Below are 13,798 nucleotides of genomic sequence, written 5' to 3' on the forward strand. Positions count from 1 at the left end.
GTTTGTCTGTTCCTTACCATGAAATAGAAACTTGCCTCATCTTCATACATCTTTGTATTCTCCAAGCCCAGCACATTTTTCTGTGTACAGAAGATGCTCAATATATGGTTATGGATAATGAGAAACCCATACAGGCAAGCAAAATCTTGATTAACCAGAATCCTGCCAACTGAAACTCTCAAGTAACTAAAATAAAATTGTAGAGCTTCTATTTTAAGTGAAACAAGCAAATCACAGCATAATAAACTTGTGTGTGACTGTCATTTCAGGTCAGTGGACTAGGTAGGCAGTTGAACGGGTGCATGGAGGAACGCAGGCATGTTTGCAGTGGGTCAGTGTCCTGACCAGCCTGTGTATCCACTCGCTATCTTGCTCAGAGAGAACTGATAGATACTAGCCTGACCTCAAGGCCCAAGAAAACAGAATCAAGAGTCAGGACTGGGGACCTACTATGTCCTTGGAATTGTACATGTTGAAGGGAGTATAGAATTAAAATTACGGTCCTAACATGTACATTACATTATAGTAATGGAGGCAGAAAATGGTCAGAGACATAAAGAAAACTTTAATAGTCAGGGTGGAAAAGTACAGTATATTGAGTTGACTCTCAGTTAACTTGACAATTCAATTACCCAAGTTAACCAGTCTCAGTTAATCAAGGTTACAATGCAATTGAGATTCACCCTACAGATTACTCGTACCCCAATGACCAAATGTTCCATAAATATGTCCTTCCTCAATGTAAAATGGAAGTGTAGCTTTCACTTATCAGTTTCACCCACTGGCCGCTAGTATCAGTGGCTCGTCAAATCCCCTAATACGGCTCTTTCTACCTATGTTTCTGAGCATGAGGAGGGGGTGAGAAGAGACCAGGCTGCAGAGTCAGCGAGGCCTGAGTTTGACCTGGACCATCTACTTAGTACTACATGACACTGGGCAAACTTATTTGCCCTTCAGGGCCTCAATTTCCTCACCTTTAAAGTGGGGACGACAACACCCACTCCCTTGAGTTATTTATTTACTCATGTAGGTCCTCACCCTGCTGTAGACAGGTTTTAAGGTGGTTGATGAGATTACATTAGAGAAACAAGATAAAGGTTAAAACTGATAGCAAGAGAAGAAAGGGAATTAAGGTAGGGATAATCAAAAGCTGGAAGTGAGGCTGGAAAAAGTGAGGATAACAAAGATCTAGGAGTTGCCCATGCACGTGACCCCAAGCATCACAGAAACCAGTGTGAAAAGGAAAGGCTGGTCTTTTATATAACTCACAGGGTTCCAAGAGAAATACCAGGTGATCAGGACAGAGGTGCACCTGGCCCTGAGAGCAGAGGGGAAAATGCCTTCTTCTTAGACACCTCTTAAGGAGGCCCCTACATGATGTAATGAGCAACATCCTCGAAGTAAACACCCCATTTTCTTTTCAACCACTCCAGTGTGGGCTGGGAGCATCCCATCAAAGCATCATTCAGTAAAAGCTGCTGAACTCAGGGGAGAGGTCAGGGGAAGGGCAGAGTGATGAGATCTCAGTGCCCAACTCCAGTGGTACAACTTGATCTGGGACACATTTTAAACTATGTAAACTTTAGACTCCAGATTGTCACTTGAAAAATTCTTTAAGGTATTGTTACTCTTAGCTGAGTTCTTTTTTCTTATCTAACTCGATTTTCAACACTGAGTTCAGTGTTCTTTACTCCTCAAAAGCACCTGTGGTGCCACAAGCCTGGGCTGCCCATCAAACCTATGCACCTCAACCAGCAGCAGAGCCAAGAGTAAATGTGAAGTCCTCTTATTGGAGCTGAGCTGAGCAGCCCTCAAGGAAAAGGCTGAAGGAAGCCATCCCTCCTCCAAATGACAGTGCCATCCAAAAGGCAAGGCCAAGATTCTCCTTTGTAAAGGAGTCTTGGGTCAATTCCAGCACATAGATAAATGGGTGAGCAAGGCTACACCACAGAGAATGGCCATAAGGATTTCAGTCTGGAATTTTTTTTTCAATTTCATTTTTTAAGTTCTGGTATATATGTGCAGGACATGTAGGTTACATAGGTAAACACGTGCCATGGTGGTTGCTGCACCTGTCAGCCCATCACCTAAGTATTAAGCCCAGCAAGCATTAGCTATTTTTCCTGATGGTCTCCTTCCTCTCACCCGGCCCCAACCAGGGTAACAGTGTGTGTTGTTCCCCTCCGTGTCCATGTGTTCTCATTGTTCAACTCCCACTTATAAGTGAGAACATGCGGTGTTTGGTTTTCTGTTCCTGTGTCAGTTTGCTAAGGATAATGGCTTCCAGCACCATCCATGTCCCTGCAAAGGACATGACCTCGTTCCTTTTTATGGCTGCATAGTACTCCATGGTGTATATGTATCACATTTTCTTTATCCCGTCTATCATTGATGGGCATTTGGGTTGATTTTATGTCTTTGCTATCGAGAATAGTGCTGTAATGAACATATGCATGCATGTATCTTTGTAATAGAATAACTTATATTCCTTTGTGTATATACCCAGTAATGGGATTGCTGGATCAAATGGTATTTCTGATTCTAAATCTTTGAGGAATCACCACACTGTCTTCCACAATGGTTGAACTAATTTACATTCCCACCAACAGTGTAAAAGCGTTTTTATTTCTTCACAGCCTCGCCAGCATCTGCTGTTTCTTGACTTTTTAATAATTGCCATTCTGACTTAGCCTGGAATTTTTTAAGTTGATGTGCACAAGAGCAAAATGTATAGGCTTTCAATGCAAACACTTCCATATGCCAAGCTACTCTCAGGACCCTACCTGCAATAAGTGACATAAGCTCACCAAGGAGGTAGGACCTATTCCTATTCACAGTATACAGAAGAAGAAAATGAGTCACAGGACCACACAGCTAACAAGTGGCAAAACCTAGACTTGAACCCAAGCAGTTGGAAGCAAAGTTCGTGCTCCTAACCACACACTATTTTTGCTTCTTAAGCAGTTGAAGTACTAGAAAAATTCTACCAAAATTAGTAAAGTTGCTTTCGTGGCTGTTGCTCTGGAGGGCTCCTTCCAGCAGTTTACTAGCAGTTATCAGACCTCTTGTCTGTCCAGTCCACTCCAAGTTCAAGGCAGTGGAAAGTGTGATCTGAATATAAACGATGTGTGTCTTTCCATTCATCATAGCAGGGGGCTCATGCCCCGCTCATCCAGATGGGATATCAAATCATTAAGAAACAAATTGAAATGATGGGGTTCAAAACACTTCCCTGATTTTACTGCTCCACGTATTGCCCCTGACTGAGATTATAAAACAATAGTATCAAGTATGTAGAAGCATCAAGAACTGTGGGTCTTTGATGAGCTCATGTATTCATTCTTAATCAATATGAAGGCTTGGGAAGAGTCAACAAAAACCGCATACGATCGGATACTGCTCCTCGTGGACTTCACCACCAGGTGGTAATTGGTTAAAAATATGGTCTGTGGTTGAAAGACCTCTCAAAGGGCCTGTCTGCTTCTCACATAAAACACTGGCCTGGAAACCCCAGGCTTCACGTTCATTCATCAAGCATACATTATCTATAAAATATCCAAAAACTGATAAATCTTTTAGGAGAAGTAAAGAGATATATTTTATGTGTGTGATGGGATAAAATACAATCATAGATTCAATAAAAGTGAGCAAGATATTATGGCTCGGAACCCACCTTTCAGAAAGTTTACTGGGCCAGGCACAGTGACACATGTCTGTAATCCCAGAACTTTAGGAGACCAAGGCGGGGGATTGCTTGAGGCTAGGAGTTCAAGACCAGCCTGGCCAGCATGGCGAAACCTGGTCTCTACTAAAAAATAAAAAAATTAGTCAGGCGTGGTGGTACATGCCTATAATCCTACATACTCGGGAGGCTGAGGCATGAGAATCACTTGAGCCTGGGAGGCAGAGGTTGCAATGAGCTGAGATCACGCCACTGCACTCCAGCCTGGGCGACAGAGTGAGATCCTATCTAAAAAAACAAAAAGAAGAAGACAGTGTATTAACAGCTGTAGGCACAAATGATCTTTCTCTGGTGTTGTATTCAGCAACAGGTTTTAAATTAACTATGCAATGTGAAGGGCTGGACCAAGAGCAAATTAGCCTCTGCAAAAATTGAAACAGATGCTTTTAAGCCTTCAACTCTCAACTGGAATCAGTGCCCCAGAGTCTTACTCCCCACGTTTGTGCCACAGGTAATTGTCCTAAAATCTGTTTTTATTGTCAGAACTATCAACCACATTAAGGTCATCTCACTAAGTTTTACTACAACTAAATGTTTTCCAACCAATGTAAAATTTATAATTGACTTTAAATTTGATAAGGTCCCAGTTGGACACTTCTGATTTTTTGTTTGCAAAGGTCTTCACCAATTCAGACGCCACTTCTCCACCCTTTTAAAAAGTTGTTTTCAAACTCGGGAGGATAAGGCTCATTTTTACTGAAACACTTGGCACCTAAACCCAACTTTACATTTTCTACATTCTCCTAGGAAGTGAGACATCTACCTTAAGGGCTCAGAGATGAAATATGTTGAAATCCCAGAAAGTCAGAAAGTTCTTCTGCCCGTCCTACACTTCCCAACCTCTTAAACTTTCCAGGTCAAAGTTGTGGACCTGTAGGTTCTAGGATAGCCATGCCCAAGGCTTACACAAGACAGGCATATTCCCAGACTGGGCGCGGTGACTCACACCTGTAATCCCAGCACTTCGGGAGGTTGAGGTGGGTGGATCACCTGAGGTTGGAAGTTCAAGACCAGCCTGACCAACATGGAGAAGCCCCATCTCTACTAAAAATACAAAATTAGCCGGGCGTGGTGGTGCATGCCTATAATCCCAGCTACTCGGGAGGCTGAGGCAGGAGAATTGAACCCAGGAACGGAGGTTGCGGTGAGCCAAGATCGTGCCATTGCACTCCAGCCTGGGCAACAAGAGTGAAACTCCATCTCAAAAAAGAGAGAGAGAGAGAGAGAGAGAGAGAGAGAGAGAGAGAGAGAGAAAGAGGCATATTCCCTTTCTACCTTATCCAGATCTTACACCCTTTGGGTGCTGTAAACTCAAGATGGGCTGACAACAAAAGAGTCAGTCATGCTAGAGGTAGCACAGTTGAGAAGAGGTACAGGTAAAATTTACCCCAGATGTATTCCACAACCATACAATACCATGGGTTCTATGCATAACTGAGTTTGTTAGGAAATTTTTCTTTCAAGGGATCCAACTGTCTCTAAAGATTCATCCCACAGAGAAGTGAGTCACCTATCCCCCAGGGGACCCCAGTGAGGCTCAAGCACACTAGCAGCCAAATCTAGTGTTCCAGACCCCCAAAACAATCAGCCCCAAGATGAATAAGAATAACATTCAAAGTAACATTTTTAAAAGACCATGTGTCCAAACATGCTATGCATGTCCTGGCAGGGGAAGCTGAGTGTTAAGACAAATCACATCCAACTTGCCAGGGAACAGGATCAAGACTAGAAGAAAAATATCGCTGTCATGTGAGCCAGGCAGTCTGACAACATTTCCCCCAAGTTTGACAGAGATAAGAGTGGCCAGTCTACTTTTACTGCTGCCAAAGTTATTTTTTCCCTGATGGCTAGAGAGATAAAAGACATAAAACCATAAATATGAGCAGGTGAATTTGTAAAATCCAGGTTCCTTTCAAACGGAAAAGGTTTATTTAAAGAACAAACAAACAAAAAGACAACTTCAAAACGGGAAAAACATCCAAGCTGTTATCTTTAGGGTCCCAAATGGCCACATTCCCAGAAGGAAATCGTAAGCAGTGTGGAGCTCATTCCAGGATGCGTACCAGGTCTAAACAATGCTGACATCGCTTAGGCTGGTTGGCTGGGCACTTTCCAAGTTATCTTCTTTCTACGAAGCAACAGGCCTCCTATTTGGCAAGAACATGCTAGCCAAAGGGGAGGCTCTTCAAGGGACTGAGATAGCCCTGGAAGCATTAACTGGGGAGATGAACAGAGGAAAATGCACACTGGCTCTTACCAGGAAGAGGAGAATCATGTACTCTGCAGAGAAGGCTGAGGGGAGGTAGTGAGACCATCCTCCATCAGAAATGAACAGAAAAGGGGATATGTGGTTGTGTTCGATGGCAGCAAAGGGGAGGGTGATCACATCGGTTGAGTGGTGGGGAGACCGCAAGCGGAGGGAGCTTCTCCAGTGGAGAACTTCACAGAGACCTGATGGGGATTTGAAGTATGATTAGGTGGATTCAGAGTTGAAAGTGGATTGAGCTACCTGTCAGGGACTCTGTCCTCCACTAGTGAAGTAAGCCAAAGAACGCTGTCATTCACTGTCAGAGCTAACCTCATGCAGTGAGAGCACAAAGCATTGTGTCCGTGATCTAGTAAAAGGAGGACACTGTCCCCCAAGAGCTGCCAGGAGCAAAGCTGGGGGCATCCAATCCATTTTCAACAGCCCAATCAGGGTGACCATGGCTCCCATGCTAGAGCAAGGGAGCTGGGAAGAGCCACGATGCAGGGTGGTCCTCCCGTGGTTCAACCCAGAAAGGAGATGGAGCAACCAGACAACAGACTGGGGTGACTCTCAGGGGTATCAGCACTATCTGGTTCTTCACCAAGGCCGAGCAAGGGAAGTCACATGCATCTTCTCTCCCGGGATATGACTCCCTCATGCCAGTCCTCCTGAATCCCAACACACTGACTGATTGGCATATGTCTTAGTCCACTCAAGCTGCTGCCATAACAAAATGTCATAGACTGGGTGGCTAAAGCAACAAAAATTTATTTTCTCACATTTCTGGAGGCTGGAAGTCTGAGATCAGGGTGACAACATGGTCAGTTTCTGGTGAGACCTCTCTTCCTGACTTGCAGACAATCCCCCTGTCACTGCATCTTCACATGTTAGAGAAAAAAGGAGCAGACTCTCTGGTGTCTCTTCTGATAAAGGCACTAATTCCGTCATGAGCCCCATCCCCATGACCTCATCTAAATCTAATTCTTTCCCCAAAACTCCATCTCCAAATACCATCACACTGGGGGCCCAGAGTTCTGGAAGGATACCACTCAGTTCCTAGCAGTATGGTTTTCTGTGAATCCAATCATTCTCTGTATTATGGGTCTTCACCAAAAAGCAACACTGTTTCAACATGCCAACCATGATGTTAGCATCATGAGGCTTATGGTTCTGTGGTGGCATGAGAAGTAATAATAGACAAAGTGACTGCATAAAATACATGTTCATCAAATATTTGTCCCTCATCCCAACTGCCATCCCCTTTTCTTCCACAGCCTGTTTCCAAACCCTTTGCTCTGACCTTAGACCTCAAAGGTCTTCCAAATTCCAGACATTCTGGTTTCTGAAAATTTAAAAGGGACAGGACATCAGCCCCTGAAAGAGGGACTATTGTGGAAACATTGGAGATGGAGGAAGAACAGGGGAATCTATCCACTCACAAGTTTTGCTAAGAGAAGAGACTCCAGCCATCACCAACATGTGTTTCTTGACACTAGTCCTATGCTAGGTGCATAGTGGGGAATAGGGGAAGACAGGGGAAGGCCCTCAAAGAGCTCACATCACCCAAAAAGGGGATCGATGATATAATTTACACGGTACTGGCTCTAAGTGCTGAAAGAACTTGGAGGAAGAAGAGATCTGGGTCAGCCACAACAATCAGAGAAGGAATTATGGGATTAGAAACATGGGAGCTGGGGCTTGAAAGATAGAAAAACATTTCAGAGAGGAAAGAGGAAGGTTTCATCAAGCAGGAACCAGCATGAGTAGAAGGACAGAGGCAGAGATCTGGCAGAAGGAGAAGACATGAAGAGGCCAGGGTGGCCGGGTGTTGGGATACATTCATTTACTGACTCATCATCTTTTCATTAATTAATACATATTTATTGAGCACCTATTATATAATGGACACTATTGTAGGTGAAAGGGACTCAGCAGTGAACCAAAAAATCCCTGCTCTCATGGAACTTACATTCTAGTATGAATTTTAAAAACCCAAACAAATAAACATATAACATCAGTGGAGACCACAATTATGAAGAAAAATAAAGGAAACCAGGGTTTCCAGTCAGAATGGAGTAAGAAGGACCTGACCCTTCTTTCTGAGACATTCAAACTATTTATAAAATATAAAATGCAATGGTTTTGAAGACACTGAATATTAGGTAACAAAGGACAATGATTCCTGAGAGACAAGAAACAGGTGAGCTCTATAGTCGTCCTGACTTGAGAGAATTTCTAGGTCAAGGCACAAGGAGGAGGAACAGATGGAGCCCAGAAGACATTTTTAGTTGAAGAGACAGAGAGCTTGGAGTCCAGGGAAACCAAGGCAGATACTTGCCAAAATGGAGTAGAAATAGAGAGAAATGCAAGGACAGATAACTTTGGAGATCAGGAGAGGGCTCCTACTGAGTAGTCAGCTGAGTACTGATCAGCATGTGTGTGTGTGGAGAATGTCCAAGACCAGGGAAAGAACCATCTGAAAGGATTAAAGGGAACAGTGACCACTGCTCATACAGGGCCAGGGACAGTGCCTATTCCCATCAGCCACACTGTAAAACTTTATAACCCAGAGCCTTGCCTCAGTAGTGAAGAAAGCGTAGACTGAGCATTGCTTTGGTTCCATCTAACAAAGCTTAAGCCCAAGATCCAAAAGAAGTCAAACTGTTTCCAAGTCACTGGATTCCACCACAAAACTAAGTTCAAGAATATTTATATGAAAACACAAATATCCAGCACCTGACGTAATATTCACAATGTCTGGCAACCGATCAAAACTCACCAGGCATACAAAGAAATAGGAAAATATAATCCACAATGAGAAAAAAAAATCAATCAAGATCGACTCAAAAACGACACAGATATTAGAACTACCAAACAAAAATGTTAAATGGTTATTATGACTGTAATTCAAAGAGCTAAGTAGAGACATAAATGATAGAAAGATAATTGGAATTCTATAGATGGAAACTACAATGTATGAGATAAAATTACACAGTATGGGATTAAAATCCCATTAGACATTTCAGAAGAAAACGGTAGCAAATTTTGAATACATATCAATAAAATCTATTCTAAATGAAACTGAGAGAAAAATAACTTTACAAATAAACACAGCATTACTAAGCTATGGGATAATGCCAAGTAGTCTCATGGATGTGTAATTGAAGTCAAAGAAGGAGAGGAAAAAAGTGAAGACAGAAAAATTTGAAAACATAATGGTTAGAAATTTTCCAAATTCAATAGTCAAATTGCACAAAACCAACAATAGAGAAAAAACCTTGAAAGCAGCCAGAAAAAGAAACCCACTTGCTGGGTACAGTAGAACAGGATACTATGTGAGCAGATAGCTCATCACAAACAGTGCAAGCCAGAAAGCAGTGAAGCAACAACTTTAAATTACTGAAAGAAAAATTTGTCAACCTAGAATTCTGCAGAAGCAAAGGTATCTTTTAAAACCAAAGGCAAAATAATAACTTTTGAGACATGAAAAAGCTGAGAGAATTTATCACCAGAAGATCCAGAGTACAAGAAATGTTAAAGAAAGTCCTACAAGCAGAAAAAAAAAATGATACTAGATGGAACTAGATATCTACAGAAAAGAATGAAGAGTCTTAGATATGGCAAATACATACGGAAATATGTAAAATTGTTTTTTATTATTTAAATATGTTTTAAAGATAATTATATAAAAATAATAACAATGTAGCATGGGATTCATAACATATATAAAAGTAAACTGTGCAGCAACAATAGCACAAAGAACATTAGAAGAGAAATAGAAGTATATTATTATAAGGTTCTTATGCTATTCATGAGGTACTTATAATATCACTTAAAGGTAGACTGATATATTAAATATGTATATTACAAATCCTAAAGCAACCACTAAAATAACAAAACAAAGAGTTATAGAAAATCACTTTATAAATGAACAAAAAGCAGAGATTTTCAGCTGTACACTGCTCACAAGAAACTTTAAATATAAAAGCACAATTATATTAAAAGCAAAAGCATGGAAAAGGAAGTACTATGCTAACACTAACCAAAAAACACTGCAGTGGCTATACTACTATCAAAGTAGATTATAGAGCAAAGAATATTATCAAAGGTAAAGTAGGTTATTTCATAATGATAAAAGGGCCAATTCATCACAAAGACATAGCAATGCCAAAAAGGTGATGCACCTAATAATAAAGTTTTAAACTACATGAAGCACAAACTGACAAAACTGTAAGCAGAAATAGACAAACCCACAATTTTAGTAAAGAATTTCAATGCTTATTTCTCAATAACTGGTAGAACAAACAGACAGGAAATCAGTAAGGACATAAACTATTTAAGCAACAGTATCAACCAACTGTACCTAATTGATATTTATAGAAAAGTTCACCCAAAGTAAGTAGAAGAAAGGAAATAATAAAGATCACAGCGAAAATCAATGAACTAGAAAACAGAAAAGCAACATAAATATTAATAAAATCAAAAGATGGTCTTTTGAGATCAGTAAAATTGATTAATTTCTAGCCAAACTAACCAAGAAAAAGGAGAGAAAATATGAAGTACCAATATTGGAATTAGAGAGGTCATATCACTGCAGATTCTGCAGATATTAAAAGGTTACTCAGAGAATCTTACGAAAAACTTTGTGCCAATAAACAGGTAACTTAAATGAAATGGACATGTTCTTTGAAAGATAGAAACCATCAAAGCTCAATGAAGAAAAAATGGATAACTTAAGTAACCTTGTATCTATTAAATAAATTTCCTCCTACAAAGAGAATTCCAGATGCAGATGATTTTGCTGGTATATTCTATCAAAATGTTAGGGAATAAGTAATAACAATTCTATACAAACTCCCAGAAAATTAAAGAAGAGAAATAATCCACAATTCATTCTCTGAGGTCAGTGTTACCCTGATACCAAAACCAGATAAAGATATTTCAATAAAACTACAGACCAATATTCCAACAATTGGATGTCTATAGGCAAAAAAAGTAAATGCCACTCCATATCTTAGCATCATATACAACCTGTTTCATTTTCTTGACAGGTTGCATGTAGAGAGGGAGAGGAAGAGAGAAGTCAAAAATGATTCTAGTTAATTAAAAATGGATCATAAACCTAAATATAAAGCCTGAACTTACAAAACTTCTAGAAGAAAATACTATATAAGGAAAAGCTTTAGTCCCTGGGTTAGGCAAAGATTTCTTAGGTCTAACACCAAAAGCAGTATCTATAAAGGAAGAAATTGATACATCAGACTTCAAAATTTAAAACTTCTGATCTTTGAAAGACACTGTTAAGAGCATGAGGGGACATGCCACAGACTGGGAGGAAAAGTGTACGTCTGATAAAGAATGTGTATCCGGAGTATACAGAGAACTCTCGAGATTCAAAAAGAAGAAAATAGGTAACCCAGTAAAATAATGGATTGGTGAACCCACCCTAAGGTGACCTCCAATGAGGCATGCCTTTGTTTAATCATCTGCCTTTGAATACACATAGATTCTGCGACTTGCTTTTAACCAATAGAATATGGCAAAGATGATGGGCTATCACTCCAAGATTACCTTAGGTTACATAAGACTCTATCTTAGCAGACTGCAAAGAGATTTGCCTGCTGGCCTTGAAGAAGCAAAAAGCCATGTTTTAAACTGTCTATGGAGGGGGCCACATGGCAAGGTATGGCAGACAACCTCTAGTAGCTAAAAGATAGCTAGTAGGAAGCCGGGGCCCTCAGTCACACTGCTGCAAGATAATGAATCCTGCCAACACCTGATATGCTTGGAAGTGGATTTGTCCCTAGCCTAGCCACCGGATGACAAATCAGCCTGGCTGACATCCTCATTGCAACCTGGTAAGACCCTGAGCAAAAGACTCAGCTAAACTGTGCCCAGACTCCCAATGCACAAAAACTGTGGGATAACAAATGTATGTTGTTTTAAGCCACTACGTTTGTGATAGCTTGTTATACAGCACCAGAAAACTAATAGTCATGCACCATATAACAATGTTTTGGTCAATGACAAATCACATATATGATGGTTGTCTCACAAGATTATAATTTCATATTTTTACTGTACCTCTTCTACTTTTAGATATATAAACACTTGCCACTATGTCACAGTTGCCTACAGTATTCAGTACAACAACATACTCTACAGGTTTGTAGCCGAGGAGCAATCAGCTATGCCACCTAGCCTAGGTGTGCGGAAAGCTACACAGGTTGAATATCCTTTATCTGCAATGCTTGGAACCAGAAGTGTTTCAGATTTCAGACTTCTTTAGATTTTGGAATATTTGCAGATACATAATGAGATATCCTGGGAATGGGACCAAGTCTAAACACAAAATTCATTTATATTTCATATATACCTTACATGACTATCCTGAAGGTAATCTTATACATATTGTATAATAATGTGCATAAAACAAAGTTTTGGCTGCAACCTGTCACATGAGGTTGGGCGAGGAATTTTCTACTTATGACATAATGTCAGCACTCCAAAAAAGTTTCAGATCTTGTAGCATTTCAGATTTCAAATTTTTAGATTAGGGATGCTCAACCTGTACCACTTAAGTTTATGTGAGCACACACTATGATGTATTCACAATGACAAAATTACCTAAGAATACATTTCTCAGAATGTATCCCCATCATTAGGTGGTACATGACTGTCCACGAACAAAACTTCTGAACCAACGCTTCATCAGATGAAGTATGTGGATGGCAAATAAGCACATTAAAAAGATGCCAAAATGATAGGCACGTGAAAAAGATTACTGAAATACTAAAATAATTAGTAATTAGAAAAATACAAGTTAAAACCACCATGAGATATCACTACATACCTTTTAAAGTTGCTGAAAGTGTTGGCGAGGACATGGAGGAACTGGAACTCGCTTTCACTGCTAGTTGATCTGTAAAATGTAAAAAGCTATGTTGGAAGTTTGACAGTTTCCTAAAAATTAAATATACATCTACCATATGACCCAGTCATTCCTCTCCTAGGCATGTACCCAAGAGAAATGAAAACATATGTTCATCCAATGCCTTGCACATGGATGTTCACAGCATCTTTATTTGTAACAGCAAAAACTAGAAATGTCCCATACAGCAGTAGGTGAATAGACATGTATACAATAGAATACTACTCAGCAATAAAAAGGAATGAACTACCGATACCTGCTACAACATGGAGAAGTCTCTAAATAATTGTGCTGAGTGAAATAAACCAGGCAAAAAGGAATACACACTGTTTGATTCTACTTGTACTAAATTCTAGAAAATGCAAACTAATCTGTAGTGACAGAAAACAGATCCATAATTGCTTGTGTATGGGAGAGAGGCAGGAGGGGGAATTACAGAGCAGCACAAGTCAACATTTGCGAGTGATAGATAGGTTCATTATCTTGATTGTGGAGATGGTTTTGCTGATGCATACGTATGTCAAAACTTATCAGATACGTGTAGTTTACTGTGTGTCAATTATACCCCAATAAAGCTCTCAAATTTAAAAAACAAAAAGAATAATTGGAGAATAGAGAACGACAAAGGTGGTGTTTTTGATAGAAGGTTCGTGGAAAGCTCTCTGGGAAGGTACCATTTGTGTAGACCCAAATGAAGTGAAGGAGTGAACAATGTGACCAGCTTTGGAGAAGAACATTTCAAGTAGCGGGAAGAGCAGATGCAAAGGCCCTAGACTGGGACCGTGCTGGGCACATTAGAGTATGATGTGGCTGCAAGAGAGTGAGCAAAGGACAAAGGAGGTCAGAGAGGTAGAGAAGGCCCAGATCATGTAGAACT

At 40.3% G+C, this 13,798-nt stretch overlaps 1 long non-coding RNA gene across 1 annotated transcript in view; it reads right to left on the reverse strand.

Annotated features, from left to right (window-relative positions):
* Window positions 1–12,907, reverse strand: part of LOC108532611 (uncharacterized) — a 130,122-nt gene extending 117,215 nt beyond the window's left edge. Inside the window, exon 1 of the long non-coding RNA XR_001886500.1 lies at window positions 12,844–12,907. This is a non-coding gene — a long non-coding RNA (uncharacterized LOC108532611). The remainder of the gene's footprint in view (window positions 1–12,843) is intronic.
* Window positions 12,908–13,798: the final 891 nt, after the last annotated feature.

This window comes from Rhinopithecus bieti, unplaced genomic scaffold (genome assembly GCF_001698545.2).
Source record: "Rhinopithecus bieti isolate Rb0 unplaced genomic scaffold, ASM169854v2 scaffold_9383, whole genome shotgun sequence".
Lineage (NCBI taxonomy): Eukaryota > Metazoa > Chordata > Mammalia > Primates > Cercopithecidae > Rhinopithecus > Rhinopithecus bieti.